A 22,945-nucleotide genomic window follows, 5' to 3' on the forward strand; every position below is an offset into this window, starting at 1 on the left:
ACAACTTTCAGTGTTCATTTGTCTAACCAGTTGTGACTGTCTGTTATACTCTGGAAGTTTCTGTCTTTATGGTATTATTGCATGGTTTTATTTCCATAACTTCTTCATCCTCAGGAGAAAAGTGGCACTTGGGTTTTAGTTGAATTTTTAGTGTTTTGAAGGTTGTGTGGGATACTGTTTAAAATATTGAGTCCAAGCTGACTGAGTATTACCTGATCAGGAGTCTTATGTTCTTATGGCAACAAAGAAAAAAGATTCTCATTGACTGAAAACAAACTCACTGTATTGAAATCGCTGAGATTTTTTGCCTATTTATTTTCATGGGCCATTTTTTGGAACAATGGCTTTATAACTCATCAACATGTTGATATGAAATGCATTGGACTTCAGAAATTTTCATGGAGACAGGAAATAGTTTTACCACAAGGAAAAAGTTATCATGTGATGAAACACTCAACAGAACCACAGAATCACACAATATGCTGAGTTGGAATGGAGCCACAATGGTCATAATGTCCAGCCCTTAGCCTTGCACAAGACCATCCCCAGGAGTCACACCAAATGCCCCATAGCATTGTCTAAATGCTTCTTGAACTCTGTCAGGCTCGTTGCTGTGACCACTTCCCTGGACAGCCTGTTCCAGTGCCCAACTACCCTTAAGAAACTCCCCCCAAAAATTCAGACTATTGGTTAATAAATACACTGTGCCAAAGGTAAAATATCTTGCGTTTGTTTTCTAGTTTATGTTTTTTAAGAAGAGCTGAAATGTTCAGAATCATACGGTTCATTGTATTGGTAGATAAATGCAGAGTGCCAAAGATAAAATACCCAGGGTTTTGGTTTCCATTTATTTTTTTTTAGGAGACAGGATTTGTTTTTTTTAAAAAATACAGTCCTCTGATTAATAAAATATTGCAAATATTTAGTTAGTAGTTATTATTGCTCCTCAGTGTTTAGCCTCACAGAAAGATTAAATTCTTTGAGTCCACAAATACATACTCATATCAGACTAAAATATTAATACTCTGATACCAGGGAAGAAACTAAACTAAAACAAGCAAACTACATAGAATATTTTAGGTTTTATCTTTTACTATTATCTATTAAAAACTCCAGAAAACCAAATTGTTACTGATAGTAGCTCTCCTACCATAGTTACTCAGCTGTTTTGTTCCCCTAATTCTTCTTTCTGTAAAGTTTATTTAGAGAACATGTGGAGGAGTTAAAAAGGACCACTGCATGCTCAGCTCATGTATAAGATGTGAAACACCCACATCAGTTTTATTTTCTACTTCTTCAGGCTTTTAAGGTGATGGGGGGTGATGGTGGTGGCAAAATAAAAAGAAAAACCCCAAAAATATTTTCCAGGATATATAAACCAAAAGGTGACAGACCAGAAAAGAATATCTTACGCAAACACATTTCTAGGTAGGATAAAAGAGCAGGGTACAGCAAGAAAAAGATTTTATTACTTTACCAACTTTTATGATCAAATGCATGTGAATGCAGTAGCTCTACGTCTTCAGCACAAATGAATGCCATACCCACAGTTCCAGTGACCTTTATTCTGTTGAATTACTTCTGAAAGCTTCACCTCTCTCTTTTCACAAAGTCTTGCTGGTTTTTTTTTCCGAGAGAAAATAAACAGAATTTGTCATGACCTTTCTTCTTTCTTTGGCTGGCTTGTTCTTCTCCTTTTCCCCTTTTCATCATGTTCAGAGAAGTTTCTCCTTCTCTTTTCTTTTATTTTCTCACCTCTTCACTGCTTGAATTTCTGCCTCATTCATCCCTCCTCCATGAACTTGTACGCATTTTACATCTAACTTTTCGTTACCTTAGCAGAGGTTGTAAGAGACGAGGTTTCCACTAGGTAATGGAAACTTCTAACTCATTGCTGATTCTTCGTGATTTCTCTAATGTTTTCCCTCTGATGTCTTACAAAGTAATGCTGCTTTTAAGAGTGACTTTTCCTTACACTACACCTGCACAACGCTGCATACAAAAAGCTTTAACTTCTAACCCAGCAGAAAGATATTTTTACAATAAGCACAGCAGTCCTGTTTCAATAAATCTAAGGTTTATTCACCCCTCAGAATCTGCTCTTTCTTCTAACCTATAGTTCCCTCAGGTGGGAAGCTATTTACTTACAGATAGTTAATAGGAAAAACAGCTCAAGAGTATTGACCGACTTCAGGCTGTGTGTAGCTGCAGCAAGGTGTGCATATAGGGTATATTTATTACTGTCCTCAGCTGATATTTTAAGAATAATGCATTCTTCTACAAAAATACAATCCCTTTTAAAAATCTGATGAGCTTTTTCTACTGCAGTACGTGATTCACATATAAACTGTGTTTTTCATATGGGTGTTTAAATCTAGCAGTCTGCTCACAAAACGTCCCTGAACCTCAAGACATCTCTAAAAGCATATGAAAGACACTGCTGTAGTCTGAGCATTTAAATTCTTCTTTACAGTTATTACTGTAACAGTTTATAAAGAAAATACTCATGCATGCATCCATTTAATGTGTAAACAGAACACTGTCATAGAAAAGCAACATGCCAGTTTTTGAGTGAAGAGTGAAGAGCACCCTAAGTGACCATGATATGTGGGTTAACTGACTTAACCAAGGGAAATATGGCTGTGATAGTGGCGTTCACACCTTCATAACCTGTCTAAAGTACTCACACTTCAGTGTGTTGAAACATATGTCATGTTTCAACACTGTACAAATCTGGAGATGTAATGCCGAACAGGGATTTTAATCAAACTTCTCAGCTTAATTTATCAGTGTGATGTTTTTCACATTCTCAAAGGAAATGTAAGGACTTTCCTTCAATTGTTTTAAAGTTATGATAAAGAAGACATAAATCTATCCTAAAAATTCTGGTTATTAGCAACAGCAGTTTCCTTCAACAAACTTGATTTTCATTTCTGTGTTTTAAGAACAGGAAATTTTCTGACGGGTTTCACAGGTACAATAATGATTGTTCAGCTTACAGAATACTAGGCGACTACAAATACTAACAATAATTCAGGTCACAGAATTAATTATTTTATTCCAGAAATTTAGCAAATGTAGTTCTATTTTTAATACCTGTTCTATGAATTGTTGTTGACAATGAAAAGACTATATAAGAAATAAATAGTAACAGACAGACTTATTACTTGAGTGAACAGTGAATTTTTACGATACCACTGAATGAGAGGAAATGATACCTGGCTTAAAATGAATGTTTGAAAAAAAATCTGAGTAAAATAAAATAAGTCATGGCTTCAGTAAGGGTATAATCATATTTTTTTTTCCTCTCCCTTCCTTCTTTGTATGACAAATATGTGCTGGACTGTGCTATCATACTATTTGTGTATACATTTTAGTTGCCTCCCTTATACAGATATTTTGTTGCAGCTTGATAGTGTGGTTATATTTGATCTGTGTTATCCAAAGTGTCTCCAGTTTGGTCTTTGCCATTGACTGGGTTTCTATAGGGAGCAAAACAACACAGGTGAACTTGTAGTACTGATATTGTGACTGATTTCCTAGGAAGTTCTGAGTAGAGAGTGTTTTCTACCTTGACCTGAATGTTCATTTCCCATTTCTTGCAAATACTAGCTGTAGTTCTTTCCCTAGTGAGTGGGAAAAACTCCCAGAAGATCAGTGACTGGGAAGGGTTCACCGAGGCAGCTGCAGGCAAATATTTGTAGGTATGACCCCTTCTCAATTTCACATCTAGTACAAGACAGTTAACACAAGAACAGTTGTTTATGCATAGCAGAAGAATCTGATCCAAATAAAACCCCAGATGTGTTTTGAGAGTAAAATTGTGATATGAAAATTTTTACAAAATACACTTTTTAAAAATACATTTCTTAAACACATCTTGCAATTAGGGAATCTATGTAGTGGCAACAAGGCTGATACAGATTTCAAGAAGCTTTCAGATTTTCCATTTGTTATCTCTAGCTACTGGAACTAATATTTTTCTAAGAAATCAATGCTGAAATGTTAAGAGACTGACATGCAGTGGTACAGGATCCAAACTAGGACAGAATAAGTAGAAAACATTTTGTTCTAGGGTTCATGAGTCTGTCTTACCCCCTCCGGGTACAGATTATGTTTCAGGACATTTGAATAGCAGCATAAAAAATCGGTTCCTTTTGTAGCTAAATGAAGTATGAATTAAATTTGTTATCAGATGACCAGTAGCTGCTAAGCATTTTCCAGCTGAGTAAGCTAATAAACCTATTTACTCTTTCTGCACAAGCAAGCACAGACCCATTAGCTGCAGATGCCTTCAGCAATATTCTTTGACATATAGAAGGTCATTCTCCTTTCATTGTCTTCATATCTTTATAGTTTAATGGTTAGCAAAAAGAACAGCTGCAATAGTTCTAATTAGTAATTTAAAATTGCATTTGTAGAGTTCTTATCCTCTTTGACCTCATTTTGATGGATTAGTGCTTTATATGCATTTACTTTGAAATCTCTTGATTTAAACTGAAATTACCTGTAGTAATATAAATTGTCAAAGGCTTTATTAAAATTTGGTAGCAAAAATACCTTGCACATCAAAAGACCTCGCTCTTGTCCTTTTCTTTGTTATTCAATATTTGAATGTTTGCTTGCAAGATCCTTGGCAAGTGGTGGATCAGGCAGAAGCTAATGGATGATTTAATTTACCATGTCTTTTGACAGGTACTGTGTACTTTCCCATTTTGTGACAAAGTGGCAGGACCGGTTCAGTTTTCTTACACATTTCTCGGGATCTGTTGCACCTTTGTAAGCCTTTGCAGTGGGGTAACTAAAAGGAAAATACATTACTGCTTTTATTGTTATTATGGCTGTGTTTTTTTTCAGCAACACCAGTTATGGCAGCTACACTGGCTTTCTGTGCTCTCTTGCAAATATTTCCCAGAAGGACGCAGCCTCTTCACAGTGCAAGTTCATAACACACAAAACATCAGTGGGAGAAAAAAAAAACAGATTTCATTTTTGCTTTATAAGAGTGATAAACTTCATGATGTTTTTGTTGAACCTATAGAGTGTTGCTTCTGGACCTTTGAGTTGTTCTGCTTTGTCAGAGCAACAGTTGTTTTAAATTCGTATCCTGCTGCACTGAATAGGATACCTGGTGGAGAAAAAATATACTCTCCCCCACTCCATCTAGAAAAATATCTATTGCATGTTCTTTTCCCTTCTAGGGAGTTTATATCATGCCTAGTAATATCCAATTATTCCTATAATTTCCTCAATTTTCCATTTTCTTTCTTTTTTTTTTTTTTTTTACCTTTATTACTCTGCTACATAAGGTTATCAAGTTTATAAGAGGGATTTAAATATCTGCTTACACTTCCTTTGGATTCTCAGTTTTCATTTCTCATCTCAATTTGCTTAGAATGATTTCAAAGTTTCTACAGTACTGCCACAACCTGGTAGAACCTTTCTGTAATTACTTGTATCAAACAGAGGGCAAATATTAATAAAATGTTATTTTTACTTATAGGTTAAAAATATGAAATCCATTAAAAATATTGATATTTTTACTGTGATTATTGATAGAAGACACTAGAAATACCATCGAGTTAAATTACAATAAATATCTGTTTTAACTCAGTCATTTTTCTGTGTTCTTCAGAGATACCCAATTGTTCAGATTTTAGCCGGGGGAAAGAATTGTAAAGTTACTTAAGTGCTAAATTAAAATTAATATCGACAGTAAACCTTGAAAGTGGCTGTGAGAAACTTCATGTCATCAGATGAACCTTACTGCCTTAGGGTGATTTATTCTGGAAGAAATACGGCTAGTTCTATTCTTTCTTATTGCTCAACCAGTACTGGGCTTTATTGTATATTAAGAAATCTTTACCTTGTGTAGCCCAAATTTCTACGTGTTCTTTGAGCTCTGCTGGCATTGACATTTTTTAATGGAAAGGCTCTCCTTGTTTTGCTTGTCTCACAACTGTTTTCATACTTGCTTTGGTTGCAGTAGAAGATAACCCAGACTTTACTTCTGCTTTTGCTTACAACCTAACCTCTTCCTGGTGTTAGAGGATTCAAGTGTCAGTCATGTCCTTGCAAATTCTTGTTAATGTGAGAAGTCTATAACTGTATGGCATGGAAAAGTGTTTTTCAGTGAAATTCTTATCTCAAAAATTCTGAAGTATCGTTTCCTTTCCACAAATGTTTGAGAGTTTGAAGGGCTCTTATATATGAACAGTTTATGTATAAATACATAAGACCAGGTTATTGTGAGAGCTCTACTGACTTCTGAAGTCTCCGTCAAGTTACATGGTCTGCAAACCTGGCCTCCAAACACAGTATTGAAAGCTTATATTGTTAGAGTTGTTACCACACTTTATTTTGTTAACCAGCTAAGAACCCTATTTTATGTGGTAACCAAGCTGCCAATATATAATTCTTTAACCTGTAAATCTAGGGCCTGTAGGCAATCCCAGAACTTCCATAAAGAATATACCACATAACTGATAACATAAAATCTTTGTTTGCACGGAGGGAGCATAGTTATAGTAGAAACAAAATATGTAAAATCAAGAATATATATAAATCACAAAACCTGAAACAAAATGTAGTTTAGGAATAGAATTTTGAATAGAAGGACACTGACCACAGCAATATTTTCAAAGGCCAAATCTCTTTTGCTCTACACTTTCATGTAGAGAAATTTACTGATGCAAAACAGTTGTTCTACCTAGGTATGCACAGTCTTGGCATTCTTTAAGCAATTTTTCATAAGAAAGTTATGCCAAAATCTACTGGAAATAGGGATAAATTCTGAGTCTTGCTCTGTACCTCATTACCTGCTCTGCACCTTTGATAGCACCTCAGGAGGGCCTTCACGTTCTAAAACCAGCTTTCTTTGAGCAGATGGTAGAGCAGACAACACTTGAAAATGGAAAAATGTCAAAATGACTGGGTTAAAATAAATGTCCACTGATTTCCACCCAGCTTTCATTTCCTTGCAGGTGGCAGGGATCCTTTCTTCCCATCTTTCTCCCAGCCCAGGAACCTCTTAGTTGCTGCTGCACTGCATCAAGATGCATTCAGTCCCTTCTTGAGAAGTAGGAAACAGGCATGCTGACTTGTGCCATTGGCTTTGTTTGTTGCCCTCACCCCACCTGCCTACTGCCTCTGGCCCCCATGCTTGAGACCTCTCTCTCACAGAACACATTTCTGCACTCCTCTGGAGAGGATCAGCTCTGCCCTTCCTCCACACACTTCACCCAAAGGAGAGTGCAGCCACTAGGAGAAGGCAAACTAGGGCTTTCTCTTGACTGTCCAACCACAGACTATCAAAAAAAATGTAGTAGAAATAAATAGATAAGTAAAATATACATTGTCTGTCACAGTTGAACAGATTTTTTTTAGGAAAGTTCAGAAGACAGTCTGGAGACCAGATGCTGGAATTTGAAGTCATACTATGTTTCCATTTCTGTAATCCATACACTGACATTTCTAGGACAATCCTAGGTTGTCTTATTATGAATATATTATAATATTCACAACTTCTGATTCAAATTTAGCTTTTCAAAGTTTTTTAGTTCAGTTTAGTATTTTAGTATTTAGTATTTTTAGTATTATGAATTTAGTAATTCATCTAGTATTTAGTATTTTAGTATATTTAGGAATATACTAAGAGCATATTGCTCTTAGTTGTAATGTTCAATTTTCCTCTTTCACTCATTTCTTTCAGTTTGATCTAATCTGAATTGGCACAGGAACTGTGTGAATATTTATTCCATTAAATATCATTAAATATTCCTTTAGGTGAGCTTTAAGAAACCTTTTGAATTTACTTTTATTTTTAAGCTATTTGTATTGCATTAAGATTCTTTTTATGTTGACAAAGTAGAAAATACATAGACCTACCATTGACTGACTGACAAGGACTGATCTAATATTAATTCACAGTATTACCAGTAGATCCCTGTAATAAACAGAACATAAGCTTTAAGAAGAAAATAGGGCAAGAAAAGAACTGCACAGAACAGCCGGTCTATCTCCTGCAGGATTGGTGATGCTGAACAAATGTTTGGTGTAACCTTGTTTTCAATGCTTCCAACAATGAAAAGACCATAATATCCCCAGCAGGTCTGTTCCTCTGCTTCACTATCTTTGTTAGAAAGTTCAGCTAATGTTTGACCTGAGCCTTCCCTGTTTCAGAATAAGCTCCTTATTTTTTTTGCGTATGAAAGTAGAAATGGATTATTCCTTCCCTTTAGCAACAACCTTTCATGCACCTGAAGATTGATATTGTACCCTGTTGGTCTTATCTCTGTTAGACTTATAAACAAATACTTTTTCAGTCTTTTCTCATAGGCTGTATTCCAGAGTTCTGGTCAGTCTCTCCTCTCTCTTCTGTCAAATCTGCACACAGCTGAGGCCCTAACCTATACTGCATGTGAAAAGAGAATGACTTTCCATACCTTGTAGCTTCTGCTCTTGGTTTTATGTTCCACTATATATGTTTATTTCTATCCAGAGATAGCATGCTATTGCCTACTCGTATTTAAAGTGTGCTAAACTGTAGCAGTGGACAGTTTCTGTGTAGAACAGACACATGACAATTGGTCCTCTAGCTGGTGTCTTTGAATTAGTTCTTCCCTCCTGAGTTCAGTGTCCTGTACTTGTCCTTACTGAATCCAATCCTACTTTATTTATTTTTTTTCTTTAAGAGATTCCTTTAGTTTTACAAGAAAATTGTAAACCTGTCCTCATGCTGTCCCAGCAACGTGGCTGTCCTAATGACATCCTGTCCCATCTGGTGAGAAAGAGACAAACTGATTGCCTATTCATCCATATTAAATGTGGACACCCCATTTAACATAAGGAAATGGACTTAAGTTACACCAGGGGAGGTACAGATTAGATATTAGAAAAAAAAAATCACTGAAAGAGTGATTAGGCATTGGAATAAGTTGCCCAGCAAGGAGATGGAGTCACCATCTCTGGAAGTGTTCAAAAGGTGTAGGGATGTGGCCTGTGGGGATATGGTTTAGGGGTGATTATGGTGGTGCTGGACTGATGGTTGGACATCTAGAACATGTACCTCACATTGTCTGTGACATTGCTGACTTTGTCATGTGGACTAGTGTCAAAAGACAAGAAAGTCAGTGCAAGAGGCACCTAAAGCTCCTCCTCACATATGACTTTCTATTCTTATGCAAAAAGAAATTAGACATTCAGTTCTAGAGAGACAAAATGTGGCCTACCACTCCTTTCCTTATGCTGTGCCAAGTGCTTATATATCATTACTTATTCTAAAATTTTTCCTTTCTCCAGGATTTCTAATTACTACAGCTTTGTGACTAGTCATCCTCTGTTCCTTGCCCCTTCCCTTTAAACGTTTAAGCTCTGTTTTCCCTTTGTAACCTCTTAATACCTAGTCCATTCTCCACAAGATATGAGATAATTTAATAGAATTTGTGAAGTAAATGTTCCCACTTGTCCTACAAGCCACAGCTACCAAGGAGGAGTATGCTTCTGCATAGAAGTAATGTGGGAGCCTGCTGCTCCAGGTACCTCTCTCTGGTTCCCCTGGGCTCTGCTCAGCCAGACCACAATGAAGATACTTGGTGGAAAGCCAATTATAGAAAGTCATTAAAAAAAAATAAATCCTTGAACTAAAAGGAAAAATGGTCTGTAACTAACTCTTTTTTTGCTCTCCATCTGCTTAGGAATGTGCTATAAGCAGTTGTTCCACAAGTTTTCCAGAGTTGAGTGCATGCACTAGTCTAATTATTTTCAGACTTGTCTTCAGGTGGCATAAATCACCGCCTGGGAATGTGTTTTTTCTCTGTTGGTTATAGAAGGATACTAAACAAACAGCATATACTAAATAGCTAATTTTTCATAGGCTACATGCAGACATGGTTATTAAGGGAATTTCCTGAAGTTACTCAGCAGAGCAGTAGTAGAGCTGGGAATAGGCCAATGCTTCTGAAACCCTTGATTTGGCTGTCCTGCATCTCTAATTGTTGCTTCTATACATTGTATTACAAAGGAGAACTTTAATGTGCAGCAAAAATCTATAAAGGCCAACCTTTCCTATGTATTTGTATAGAAAATTATTTATTTTTTCCTTGAGATTCTGAGAACTCTTAGAATCTGAGTATTGCTGAATGTAATACAAAATTTCAATTTTATTTTTTTAAGCTATTTTTAATTCCAGCACCTACCTTAAGTAAAGTACTATGCACCAAATTATCAGATGTCATTGTGAAAACTGCCCTCATAGTTAGGGTTTGATACAGTATATATCATTATACTAATGGAGATTGATGTGATTCCACCTTTTTATAGTATTTTATACATTACTGATTTTAGTTTTTCCTTTGGCCAATATGATTTAAGATTATCGGTGTTACGACCCGCCCCAGGAAAAGAGGGGGGGGGGGTAACCCAGGTTTTATCAAAAATTCCTTTGGGGTGGATTAAAGCGAAGCGACACTAAATAATCGGTGTATGAAAATATATAAGATTTATTTTAACAGTTTTGAATCAACAGGTAAGTTAACATTTTTGGGTGCTGTCATAATCAATAGGTAAGCTAACACTTTTGGGTGCTGTCATAACCTTTCTGGGGAGGAGAAAAATGCATAGGGGAGAGAAAGGCAGGATAAGAGCCAGGGAGAGTAAGAGAAAAGAAAAGAACCCCTTTTGGGGGGGGGAGAAACTGTTTAGGGGAGAGGAAAACCAGGATGAGAGTAAGGGAAAAGAGAAGCTGAGAGTATAAAAGAGATGGACATAGTCACCGCCCACTGGATCCAGTGATGCTTGAGAGCGATGGTCTTGATTCGCAGGCGGTGGGGGAGAAGGAGAACTCCCAAATTCTCAAAGTCACCAGTCAGTTTATATACCCTTTTCCTTTTTTGGGCTTAGTCCACCAGAGGCACATTGTGCTGTGTCTTTTTGTGTTTCGCCTGGTTCCCGCCTTTCAAGTTTAGCAGAGGGAGGGCGGGTCCTGATTGCCCATCAGATGTGTCAATAGCCCAAGGTCAGTTCTTGCCTTTTCAGGACTTCACACCTATGTGTCAATAGTCAAAAGCCTGCAAAAGTCTCCTAGAATACATAAATCATCAACCATTTCAGTTTCTGACAATAGGAGAGAACATTTAAAAGAAAAATGAAGTGTATTGCTCAGAGATAAAGTTTGACAGAATATTTGCACAACCTCTCAGCATTTTTGAGTTTTTGATATGAGTTTTTCAGATCTTGTGTCTAAAGGAAACTGTAATAAAATAATGACTTAAATGAAGTGAATCCCATGGCAAGTAATCAGGATGGTTGGGGGCTCTCTGTTTTGCAATTTCTGATTATTCTTTCTGTTCTCTGAGGAGAAAGCACATCAGATGTAGAATCCACATCAACACAGATGGAAAGATCCATTTATACACTTGACCTCTGTATATAATCAGAGGCAGTAGTGCTTGCACTGCTGGCAGCTGGTCCTTGTGGGTTAGAATCCACGGTTTAACTGGGAACTAAAATGCATACAACTAGCACTTTGGAAGAAGAGTGATGTGATTGTCCTTCAACAGCCATGTCAATGAAATGGTATTGATAATGGAGTCCCTTCCACCCAAAGGTACATACCCAATATTGAGGACATTGTTAAAAATTGGGAAACCTTATGAGCAAGACAGTTAGGGCACATGCATATCCTGTAGCTGAATCTAGGGACAGAAGAGAACTGACACAGAACTTGGAGTAAAATCCTGGTGAAGCAGACAGTGCTGTGCATCAGAAGCCATTGCTCCATTGGTTTAACTCACCTGCCATTCGCATTTCTGTAACATCCTACTGCTCTCTGGGGGTAACTGCCTGCAAAGCAAAGACTTGAAGAGGAGACCTGGTGAGTTGTCAGTGTCCAATATCTCTTTGATGAGAAAAGAAGTATATTTTATATTTATAATGTGTGAGGAAGAGAGGAGGAGACCAAGATCTCATGGGGAAGAGGTGCAGTAGAACTGCAATGTAAAGAGAAGTGCGAGGACAGACCGTTCATACCCTTGGGACCTCTAGGGATGGAAGCAAAATATACTTCACCATTGCTGTTCTAGTGGCTTGGAACGCATTCTGGTTGTTTGTCTTAGTACAGAGCTGAACCTACTGACGAAACTTAGGGTGGATATGATTGTGATACCTTCAATCACATTTAAAAACTTTTCAATGTTAGCAAAATCTTGACAATGAGCTTGAGTGAAATATTGCTTAAATTCATTTAAAATCTATCCAGGAATTAGAAAAGTGTAATTTTTTTCTCAGAATACAGAAGGACTTGAAAAGCAAGTTTTGTAGTGCTGTATCAGAAAAGAAAGAAAAAATGTAAAAAATCCAAATTAATTTAAGGTTAATAGTATCTCTTCTGAGATTATAAAGCCAATTCTAAGAAACTGTCTTGCCTGAGGCTGCTGACTTCAGTTTTCTCTCATAATTAATCTTTCTTACACTGTGTGTCACATTCAGTTGCAGTAAGGCAATTAAGCTAAAAAACGTGGAAGATAGATATTATCCTCTCCACTTTATGTCAGTGAAATAGTTCTTCTAACAAATAAATCACTGCAAGCTTTGTAGGACACAGAAAACAGCTCCCTTTTCTCACTGATAAGAAGTACCTGAACACAATTGGGTCTTACTCTCTGAGCAACAATAGTAAAAATTATATGTCTTATTATTTTCATAACACATCCTCCCACAAGATTCAGTTGGTCCAGGTTAAATGCTAGTTATAACAACGAGGCAAGAATCAAAAGTTGTTTGGACTACTTTTATTGCTTTTTTCATTTTTTTGCCTTTTTTTAATACATATTATAAACAAAGTTCCTGAAAGACCTGCCCTAAAATAAACTGGTGAAGCAGTGCTACCAAAGTAAATTAAAATTGCAAATAGAACATATGTTACAGGAGGGTTTTTTGAGTTCTCTAAATTACATGAATTATTTTATTTTATTTTATTTATGAATTACCTCTAGTATTTTCAATTTGAGGGTTTGGGGAGTTTTGAAGGGGTTTTTTTTATGGCTCTCATGATATCAATATTAATGTCGAGTCAAGGTTCATTTTCATAATATACACAGATGAGGAAATGTTGTTTTTACGAAGTTCAACCACCTAATTTTGGAGGCAGATCTAATTCCATATCAAAGCTGCTTTAAAAAAAAAGTAAATTAATACAACCTTCCTATTGTTAGAGATTTTGTTAAACTCCAGATCATATAATATGTAGATAGGCTAAAATATGAAAGGAAGTCTTTGTCGTTTAGAAATTGCATACTGCAGACCAGAACTTGGCCTTCAAATACAGTTATTTTTTAAATGTTCTAATAATTCCTTTCGTTCCATTTGAAACTCCTCATTTTTCAAGACTGAATCTATCCCAGAGAACAAAGCAATTTCAGTGCATTTTCTTTGGAAAGAGAGTTGACCGAAGTTGGTCAAGTTGGTCAAAAGGAAAGAGATCCACAACAATTTGGCTGCTTCCCTATTGGCATGCCAGGGCCCAGAATTAACTTGTAGCTTATAGATATATATCCTGGTTTTAGAGATGGTAACTGACCTGTTCACTCTTTTTTACCTGTACATTCATGCATTTTACAATAAAGTTCAAGAGAGTCATACCTAGGATTTAGGTTATGAATAAATAGTTGTTATTTCATCTAATAGTTGAATATTTAAAATCAAAAATATGAGTCATACTCTGTACTGGAGTAATTCCACGGACTCCAAAAGTTATATCATGAAATAACTTTTTTCTTCTGGTTATATTACATATGAACAATGTTGAAAGCACAAAACTGTGCTGAAAGACTGCTAGACCAATGAAGTGAAGCAATCAAATCTGGAAATGCCTGTAGGCAAAAGCCAATTCAACCTTTACTTCATTCCCTTGTGCATAGAGATTTTAATTAATTACATTATCACAGACTTTTCCCTTCTTCTGTTTCATGGTCTTTTCCTTCTGAACTCAGTGCAATTCTTACCTCTATGAAATCAAAGGGAGTCTTGCGGTCATTTCTATAGAACTCTAGCATTTATCACTGAAAACATTGACAACTTTCCTAAGTTAAAACTTCAGAAGTTGGCCATTATTCAGTGGATGAGACAGGAACAGCAGCTCATCATGGATGCACAGAGTCTGTGGGCTAGTCACATAGGAGTGCTTTTGCCACTCACTCCCAGTTAGACTTATTTCAGCCTCCAATATGATTAGCTCCTGTCACTCCAGAAATAAAAATGGGTTCTGCCTCTTTATAACTTGATGGCATTAGGGTACACTGTGCACCGGTATCTACCAGAGCCCTATACTTCTGATCCTATGGAAAGGAATTGTAATACATTTTTAGAAGAAGTGGAGATTCTTGTTAGCAGTACTAGAGTAATGCTGCCTCCAGACAGGTGGAGGAGAGGGACAATCAACTGACTCCAGTATGCAAGAATCCAACACCATACTCTATTTTTCCTGCCCTGATGAAGAACTGTAGCAGATGGAGTCCAAAGGCATGGACTAAATGAACTAAATGGACTTTTTTAGCGATGGTCCATAAACTAAGGGAATGATGTGTGTGTAGGGGTGTGTGTGTGTGTAGATACATCTATTAAGGGATGGGAAGAGTGGTGATGGTTAACTGAAATGTACTGGAAAATGTAGGACCTGGTCATGGCATAAATTATATGGAATCAAGGTTGATACTGTCCAAGTTTCAACTGGGATAGAGTTAAATTTTCTTCTCAGTAACTAGCACAGTGCTGTGTTTTGCACTTTGTATGTCAATAATGTTGATAAGACACTGATATTTCAGTTGTTGCTAATAGTGCTTACCCTAAGTTAAGGACTTTCCAATGTCCCATGCTCTGCCAGCAAGCAGGCGCACAAAAATCTGAGAGGGAGCATGGCCAGGACAGGTGACCCAAACTGGCCAAAGGGATATTCCAGACCATAGAATGTGTATAAGCTGGGGGGAACTGTCTGGGAAGGACCAATCACTGCGTTGGTCAGCAGGTGCAGTTGCGTTGTACATCACTTGTCTTTCTTGGATTTTATTCCTCTCCCTTTCATTACTATTATTATTATGTTTTACTTTATTTCAGTCATTAAACTGATCCTATCTCACCCTATAGGTTTCACCTTTTTCTGATTCTCTAACCTATCCCACCAGGGTGAGGAGTTGTGAGCAAGTGGCTGTGTGGTGTGTGATTGCTGGCTGGGACTAAGCCACAGCTACTTAAGCAGATGTTTCTTTTTTGGGGGTGTTTTGGTTTTTTTTCATCCCCACTAGCTTTCCGGATCTAAAGTACTTAGAAGACTCAGCTTGTTTAGTATAACCAGAATTGTCCTAATATTTAGTAAGTCACTGAATCAGCTTTGTCATATAAACCTCGACTTGGTACTTTACGTGTCAACATATAAATATAGTTATTTAGTCTTTCTGAAACCAGGCAAGGCATGAAAGGCTTGAAAGATTGCTTAATAATAAGGGCTTGGTTTTATCTGATACAAGGAAAAATGACAGGAAAATGAATATGAAAAAATACTTTCTCTTGGTGAACAGAAGACAATGAATCGATATCAAAGACCAGATCAAGCTGAGCACAACCGTGAAAGCAATCTCACGTGAGTTAGGGGAAGGGAAGCTGATGCTGATTGGAAAATGAGAGAATATTATCTTTTGTTTAGAAATGTCAGCTGATTCAAGAGCTTATATTTCTATAATTTTCAGGGAAAAAGCAAAGTTACTAAAAAACAGGGACAGTGTGAGAGAAGAGGCATTTCCAGTAGAAGAGAAAGAATGAGATAAAGTGAAAGAATTTGATAGCACTTAAGAAGCAGCTTCTGAAAGACATGTCATAGTATTTGACATAATTAGTGGCATAAAGTGGAACAGTTGAATTTCATAGGATTTCTTGCCTTTTCGGTGAAAAAAGCAGATTTAGAAAAGAGCCGCAATAAAACTGAGCAGATATATTATTTTGAAGTTCATGGTTTTTTGTTTTCCCCTGGGGTTTGGGTGATTTTGGTGGAGCGAGGCTTTTTAGTTTGGTTTTGGTTGGTTTTGTTTGGTTGGTTGATTTAGTTTTAGTTTTTTGTTTGTTTGTTTGATCTTTGGGGTTTTTTGGTTGTTTGGTTTTTTTTGTTTTTTTTTTGTTTGTTTTGGTGGAGTATTATTGAATTTCTGTTTGAGACTCCTCATTTGCCCAGAGCCTACTTCCAGGATTTCATCAGACTATTTCACAAATATCTCAACATTACATAAACATGAATTTTATTTAGCATATTTTTACTTATCTATTTTATGGTTTTCTGGTCTGGAAAATTTGATAGCTTCATATTGCTGAGAATCATGATGTCATCACATCATGATGTGTATTATGTTGTTGCTTCTTGAGTTATGAGTTGCATATTTTTCACAATAATGCAAAAGTAATTGAAGTTTTAATATTTCATATGGGGAGATAATGTGATTAAATGTACAGATAGGATTCAAGCAGACTCTCAAAACTCTGACATCTATTTGCTGTCAAGTATGGAAACTCTACCAACAAATAACAATTTCTGAGGTTGAATAAACAGCTCGTGACTGTCTGTGTTAGCCACCTCCTTAATTTGGAAACTGTTCTTTCTATATGGTCTTTCTCAGACAAATGGGAAAGAATTATACTTGTCTTTTGAGGACAGAAATCAGCTCTGGCTCAAAGTTAGGGCTTTAGGTTATTAGTTCAAGAACACTGCTGTACTAACCACTGCTCCAAGATCCTGGATATATGCAGGCTTTAGGTCTGCCTAGGCTGAAATAAATTTACAAGCATCCTTTGAAAAAAATGAGCTAGAAAGTTGTACATGTCTGGCCATCCAGATGTGTTGTAAGATGAGCTGGTGGGGAAAAAGACTGACCTGGCTGAACAGAGAGCTTTTCCTGGAACTCAGAAAAAAAATGGAAATTTTATGATTTTAGGGAGAAGAGGCAAGCAACTCAGGAGGACTATAAGGATGTCATGCATGAGGTTAAGAAGGGAGAAAAGTAGAAGGACCAAAGCCCAACTAGAACTTAATCTGGCTGCTGCCGTAAAAGAAAATAAAAATGTTTCTAGAAATACATCAGCAACAAAAAGGAGGCAAAGGAGAATCTCCACTCTTTATGAGATGTAGGGAAAAAGAGTAAAAAAGGATGAGGAAAAGGCTGAGGTACTTAATACCTTCTTTGCCTCAGTGTCTAACAGTATGACCAGTTGTTCTCTGGGTACCAGCCTCCTGAGCTGGAAGACAGGGTTGGGGGGTGGCATGAAGCCCCCATAATTTGAGGGGAAATGGTTGGTGACATGCTGCACAACTTAGACATCCTCAATTCTGTGGGCTGAGGCCAAGTGTGAGAGGTTCTACAAGGCCAAGTGCCAGGGCCTGTCCTTTGGTCACAACAACCCCAGGCAGCGCTACACGTTTGGGGCAGAATGGCTGGAAAGCTGCCCAGCAGAAAGGACCTGAGAGTGCTGGTTGACAGCAGCTGAATATGAGCCAGCAGTGTGCCCAGGTGGCCAAGAAAGCCAATGTCACCCTAGCTTGTATCAGAAATAGTCTGGCCAGCAGAACCAAGGCAGTGATCTCCCCACTGTATTCAATACCTGGGGGGACCGCACTGGAATCCTGTGTCCAGTTTTGGGTCCCTAATTACAAGAAAGCCATTGAGGTGCTGGAGTGTGTCCAGAGCAGGGCAGTGAAACTGGTGAAGGGTCTGGAGCACAAGAGATGTAGTTGTGGCACTTAGGGACATGGTTTAGTGACTTGGCAGTGGTGGGTTAATGGTTGAACTCGATGATATTAAGGGTCTTTTCCAACCTAAATGATTTTATGTTTTTAAGGTTGTGGTTGCTCAGTGATCATCTATACATCATTTTAAATGTGCTTCTGAGCTTAAAAATGTTTGTGGACATACTAAGACACTAAAGTACATTAGGTAAAAGAGATTCTTTCACCTCTTTCATGGCTAAACCAGTTACCCAAGTGGAAGTCACTGGGGAAAGTATGAGTAATGTTTGTCCTGATCTTTCTGAGAAACTTTTTCATTTGTGTGCTTGTTTTAAATAAATACACATAGGTACACAATTGTGAGCTGTCGCACTCACAGTTACAGTGTGCCTATAGATACAATGTGCCTTCCTGAAAGTGTTTGGATTGTTACATGTGGTGAGGACAGCACGCCTGTGTTAGTCCTCTGGGAAATCCTGGCTCAATATGAGGCAGTAAAGCTGTGATGAACTGCACGGGGTTCCAAATTACAGTGCACCTACCTCTGATGATAGATGTCCTCCATCACAGCTATCAAAGTGCTAGTGAATGCTGCCTAAATAAAGTCTCTGCATTCAAGTAGAGTGGGTACTGCTGCTGCTGCTGCTGTTAGTGCAGCAGCTATCACTGCAGGAAACTGGGACTGGGATTTCATCCATAACGTACTTTTAAGTTTCCTGATGAGAGCTGCTTTGGAAAGCATTAATGTTCTGATCTTGAGATGGCTGTATGCAGCTGTAGGTTCTACAATATATTTTAAGATGCTATTTAAAACCTCTGCATTGAGTTTGGATAAACCAGTCCTGAGGCCATGATTATACTAGGAAGCATGAAGCAGGCAGATTGCTTGAGATCAGCAGCAGAAGAAAATGGATTAATGATGGCTTTCAAAATGGAAGGAAACCACTTTTGGAGTTTCTATTTTTCATTGGTGGTTGTTTTAGCTTAGTTTTTTAAAGTGAGACAGAGAAAAGAAATGAGAACAACATATGTGGAGGAAGAGAAGCAGACTATGGTCCAGTTTAGCTGACCAGGGCCAGTAGATCCCATTTTTTTCTTCTCTGAAATGTTACCCACTATGAACCTACTAGAAGATCTCAACCAAGTCAAATTACACCTATAGGTTATGTTTTCAATCATCCCTGTTCAATATCTCAAATATTTTTTATGTAATTTAAACTATGTATATATAGGTAACATGAACTTTTATTCTCTATAGATGGTGATGACATTTTAACTCAGAAGCCCTATGAAATACAGCTTTAGGAACACAGAAATTGAATTTCTTGCTCCTCAGTACAAGAAAGACATTTGGCTCCTGGAGTGAGTCCAGCAAAGGGCTACGAAGATGACTAAAGGACTGGAGCATCTCTTGTACGAGGAAAGGCTGAAGGGAGCTGGGCATGTGTTAGCCTGGAGAAGAGACAGCTGAGAGGGGACCTTATCAAAGTATTTAAATGTCTGCAGAGAGGGTGTTGAGAGAACGGAGCCAGGCTAATTAAGATGAGAGGCAACAGGCAGAAAGTGGAATACAGGAAGTTTTATGTGAAAGAGAGGAAGAATTAGTTTTCTCTGTGGATGACCACGCACTGGAACAGATTGTCCAGAAAGGTTGTGGAGTCTCCTTCTCTAGAGATATTCAAAAGACATCTGAACACAGTCCTGAGTAACGTGCTCAAGGATGACCTTGCTTGGGCAGCGGGGTTGGGCTAAATGACCTCCAGTGGTCCCTTTCAATCTTACCCATTCCACGATTCTGTTGAATTATTCTAAGGAAACTAAGGACAACACATTTAATTAATATTTCCTATCCAAGGAAAGGGGATGCCAAAGAGTTAACTGTATGGGAAGAGAACTTTTTGTTTTAATAGGACACTTAAGTAAAGCTGGAAGCTTATTTTCTTTCCTTATTGTGTTATTTTGAATAGCATCTTTAGTAATGTGTGTTTGGTGGTATTACCAGTCCTTGTAGTTGTTCACAGTAATCCACAACTTCTATGTAAGGATAAATTTGCATCTGGATAGCAGGATTTTAGGTCTCCCCCAGCTTCTTTTGCTAAAGCATATCACATAGCAGGTGTGATCTCCCTGGGCACTGTGCCAGTGCTCAGTCACTCTCATAATTGAAAAAAGGTGTTTCCTGCTGTTCGGATGGATCCTTTTGTATTTAATTTTGTAGCCATTCTCCAAGGCTGCATTGCATAAAAGTACCTTGTGATCTTGTGTGAGTGATTTCTGTGGGTATCTAGGTGTGTGGGTGGAAAAAGTTATGAGAATACAGTAGGCTGCAGAGAACAGCATGCAGCAGTCTCCCAGGCACTGATAAGCTCCTTGAGACTGACAGTCTGGCAGTCTCTGCAAGAGCTAAGAAACTTGGGGTACCAAAAGCTGGCCAAACCTGACCACCTGCCAGGACTAGCAGCAACAACCAGTCGTGTGAACGGGACCACATTCCAGAGGGTGCTACTGCCACATGTGGTCAGGCTGCAGGATTGTATATATAAGTGATTAAGTGAAGGACCCTTTGAAGGACTTCCTGGATGTCCACCTAAGAGCCCCTGTGTGCTGTTATGGCCCCACAGCCTCTGTGCAGACAGCTGGTGTTGGCCTCCTGGTTGTGCAGTGGTGGGTAACCCGGAGTGTGCAAGTGCAAGAGTGTGTGAACAAAGACTTGAATGGGCAGTGTGAATGGTTAGCAGTTATTAATGATAACAGATGGGTTCTATTAATGAAAGCTTCCCTATTATTAAAGCTCCCCTACTCAGTATTTTTTGTGATCTATCTTCCACAATTCATTCCTCTCATCAGGAAAAATGCATTTCTTTCTCCTGCTCTGTCAACAATGAAGCTGTATGTGGCCCTCAGGTTCTTTCAACAATTGGTACTATCTCACAGAATCACAGCATGGTTGAGATTGAAAGGAACCCCTGGAGGTCATCTGGTCCAAGCCCCTTGCTCAAGCAGGGCCACCCACAGCAGGGTGTTCCAGGACTGCATCCAGATGGCTTTTATTTACCTCTGGGGAAGGAAACTCTCCAGTCTCCCTGGGCACTGTGCCAGCACTCAGTCACTCTCACAATTAAAAAAAGGTGTTTCTTGGTGTTCAGATGGATCTTTTTGTATTTAATTTTGTAGCCATTCTCCAAGTTCTTACTGAAATAACATAAATCAGAAGGCAAAATATAAAGCTGCAACAATCATCCTGTATAGTTAACATGTGATTTTTAGAGAGTAGAAAAAGTAATCAGTGAGTTTTTGTACTAGAGACTGGCAGGACTAAGTTTATTTTTGTCTAGTACTTATTTTAACTAGCCATTTTAGAGATCTAAGGCCATCAAATTTACCAATTGCAAAATAGTCTAAATCCATGTCTAAATCATTCCCATTTTATTCTTGTGGCTGTCTCAGATCCACATCCATATATGTACATTATTTTCCTGAAAGATTCTTGTGGTGAGATTCAGCTCCAATTACCTACATTACAGGTTATGTAGGTATGTAGGTGTCTAAGCTCACACTATAGTTATTAGAGATCTTGTTAGTGGAAAGAGCTGTTCTAACTATTCATCTGACCAAGTTTAATTTCTACTTTTCAATGTAATTAATTGACTCAATTTCTACTACTTCTTCATTGGAGCTAATGGAAGCTCAGGCACACAGCTCACAGGAAAACACCTCCACTGAAGAAAAGTAAGTTTGAATCCAATTCTTAATGATATCACAGAAAAGAAAGCTGCTGAAATGAACCCCTGGTTAGTGGCATAAGTGTGATCTACTGTCTCGATATGATGCAAATTTTTATCCATAAATTGATGGTATCAAGTTGAATCATAGCAATAAATAGGTTTTGGAGTGTTGTATTGTTAATCTTCATAACTAAATGTCCACTCGATTTTTTTTCTTTGATTATCTCCAAGAGTAAAAATTAATTCCAAACAGCAGCACAAGAGAGCAGTGGGTTTGTAAGATGGTGACTGCACTATTATGAATTCCTTATTGCAACCTTTATGGTAACTCTTTTTTTTTTTTTTGCTTCTCATTGGGGAAATTCTCAAAGAAAAGGTTTACTTTTCCATTAAAATGATAATTGTGCTGTTTAAAGGATTGGTGGCAAATGAGTGCCATAATATATCAATGAAAATAAGAGAGAGAGCCTGAAAACAGTTTTATTTCAGATAACAACAAATAGTGCAGACCCAAGTTGAAGCAACAGGACCATACAAGAGTTACCTCTATTGGAAAACCAGTTTTTTAGTGAATAAGACACACCATTTCCAAAGCTGAAGGAAATTCTTCCCATCTAGAGGCTAATGCAAAGAATTGCTCACCTACTTCCAGTTTAAATTCTGGCTGTATGTTTGGTTAGTACCAAATTAACCCCCAGATCTTGGTGCAGCCAAACTCACAGTCCAAATCCAATTATAAGAGTTGCATGCCAATACTTTTCACTGACCTGATTGTCAAAGCTACAGTTGCAACTTCTGGTTAATGCAAGTCATCTTTCTTCTTCAGCCTCTGCAGCTGTATGTTACTCTTCACTCTTTTCTTTGCAACTAGCCTTTTTATTTCTCTCCCTTCATACTGAAATATTATGAGCAGTGGGACTTCACTCCTCTTGTTTGAAGACTTCAGCTTTGTAGAATTCGTGGTCCAGATGTTGTGCACGTCCACAATGGCTCCTCAGTTGTGCTGCTCATTTATGGGCTTATAGTGAAATACAATTGAGTCTAACTGTGAAAGTTTACCAAGCAGAGACACTCATTTCCTGCTGTCAATATCTATTAAAACACTTAGAAGCAGGACAAAATCTTGTATCTTCGAAAGAGCATTCATTTAGCTTCTCCTAACCTTTCTAAGCAGGTACCACCTTCAAGAGGTGGTTTGGTATTTCATCATCTTGCTGCCAATGCTGTGGAGAGCCTTTAATGTTAAATGACTTAAATGTGCTCTGCACCTTAGATATGTTTTCTTATGCACTGTAAAAATCATCCCTTCTGTTTTTTGGCATTGGTATTCTGTGAATACATATCAGTGACAGCTATACAGCTGTTTTACTGTAAGCACAGCACAAGGAATACCGTGAGAGTGGAAGTCAAAGGTTGAGCACCGGATTGTGCAGTGAACACTGTTTTTGAAATAGAAGGAACA

At 37.8% G+C, this 22,945-nt stretch overlaps 1 protein-coding gene across 12 annotated transcripts in view; it reads left to right on the forward strand.

The window, feature by feature from the left end:
- DLGAP2 (DLG associated protein 2) overlaps positions 1 to 22,945 on the forward strand; it is a 455,335-nt gene that overhangs the window by 271,713 nt on the left and 160,677 nt on the right. The window lies entirely within an intron of this gene.

Source organism: Manacus candei, unplaced genomic scaffold (genome assembly GCF_025592945.1).
Source record: "Manacus candei isolate 608988 ecotype Guabito, Panama unplaced genomic scaffold, ASM2559294v1 h1tg000011l, whole genome shotgun sequence".
Taxonomy (NCBI): Eukaryota; Metazoa; Chordata; class Aves; order Passeriformes; family Pipridae; genus Manacus; species Manacus candei.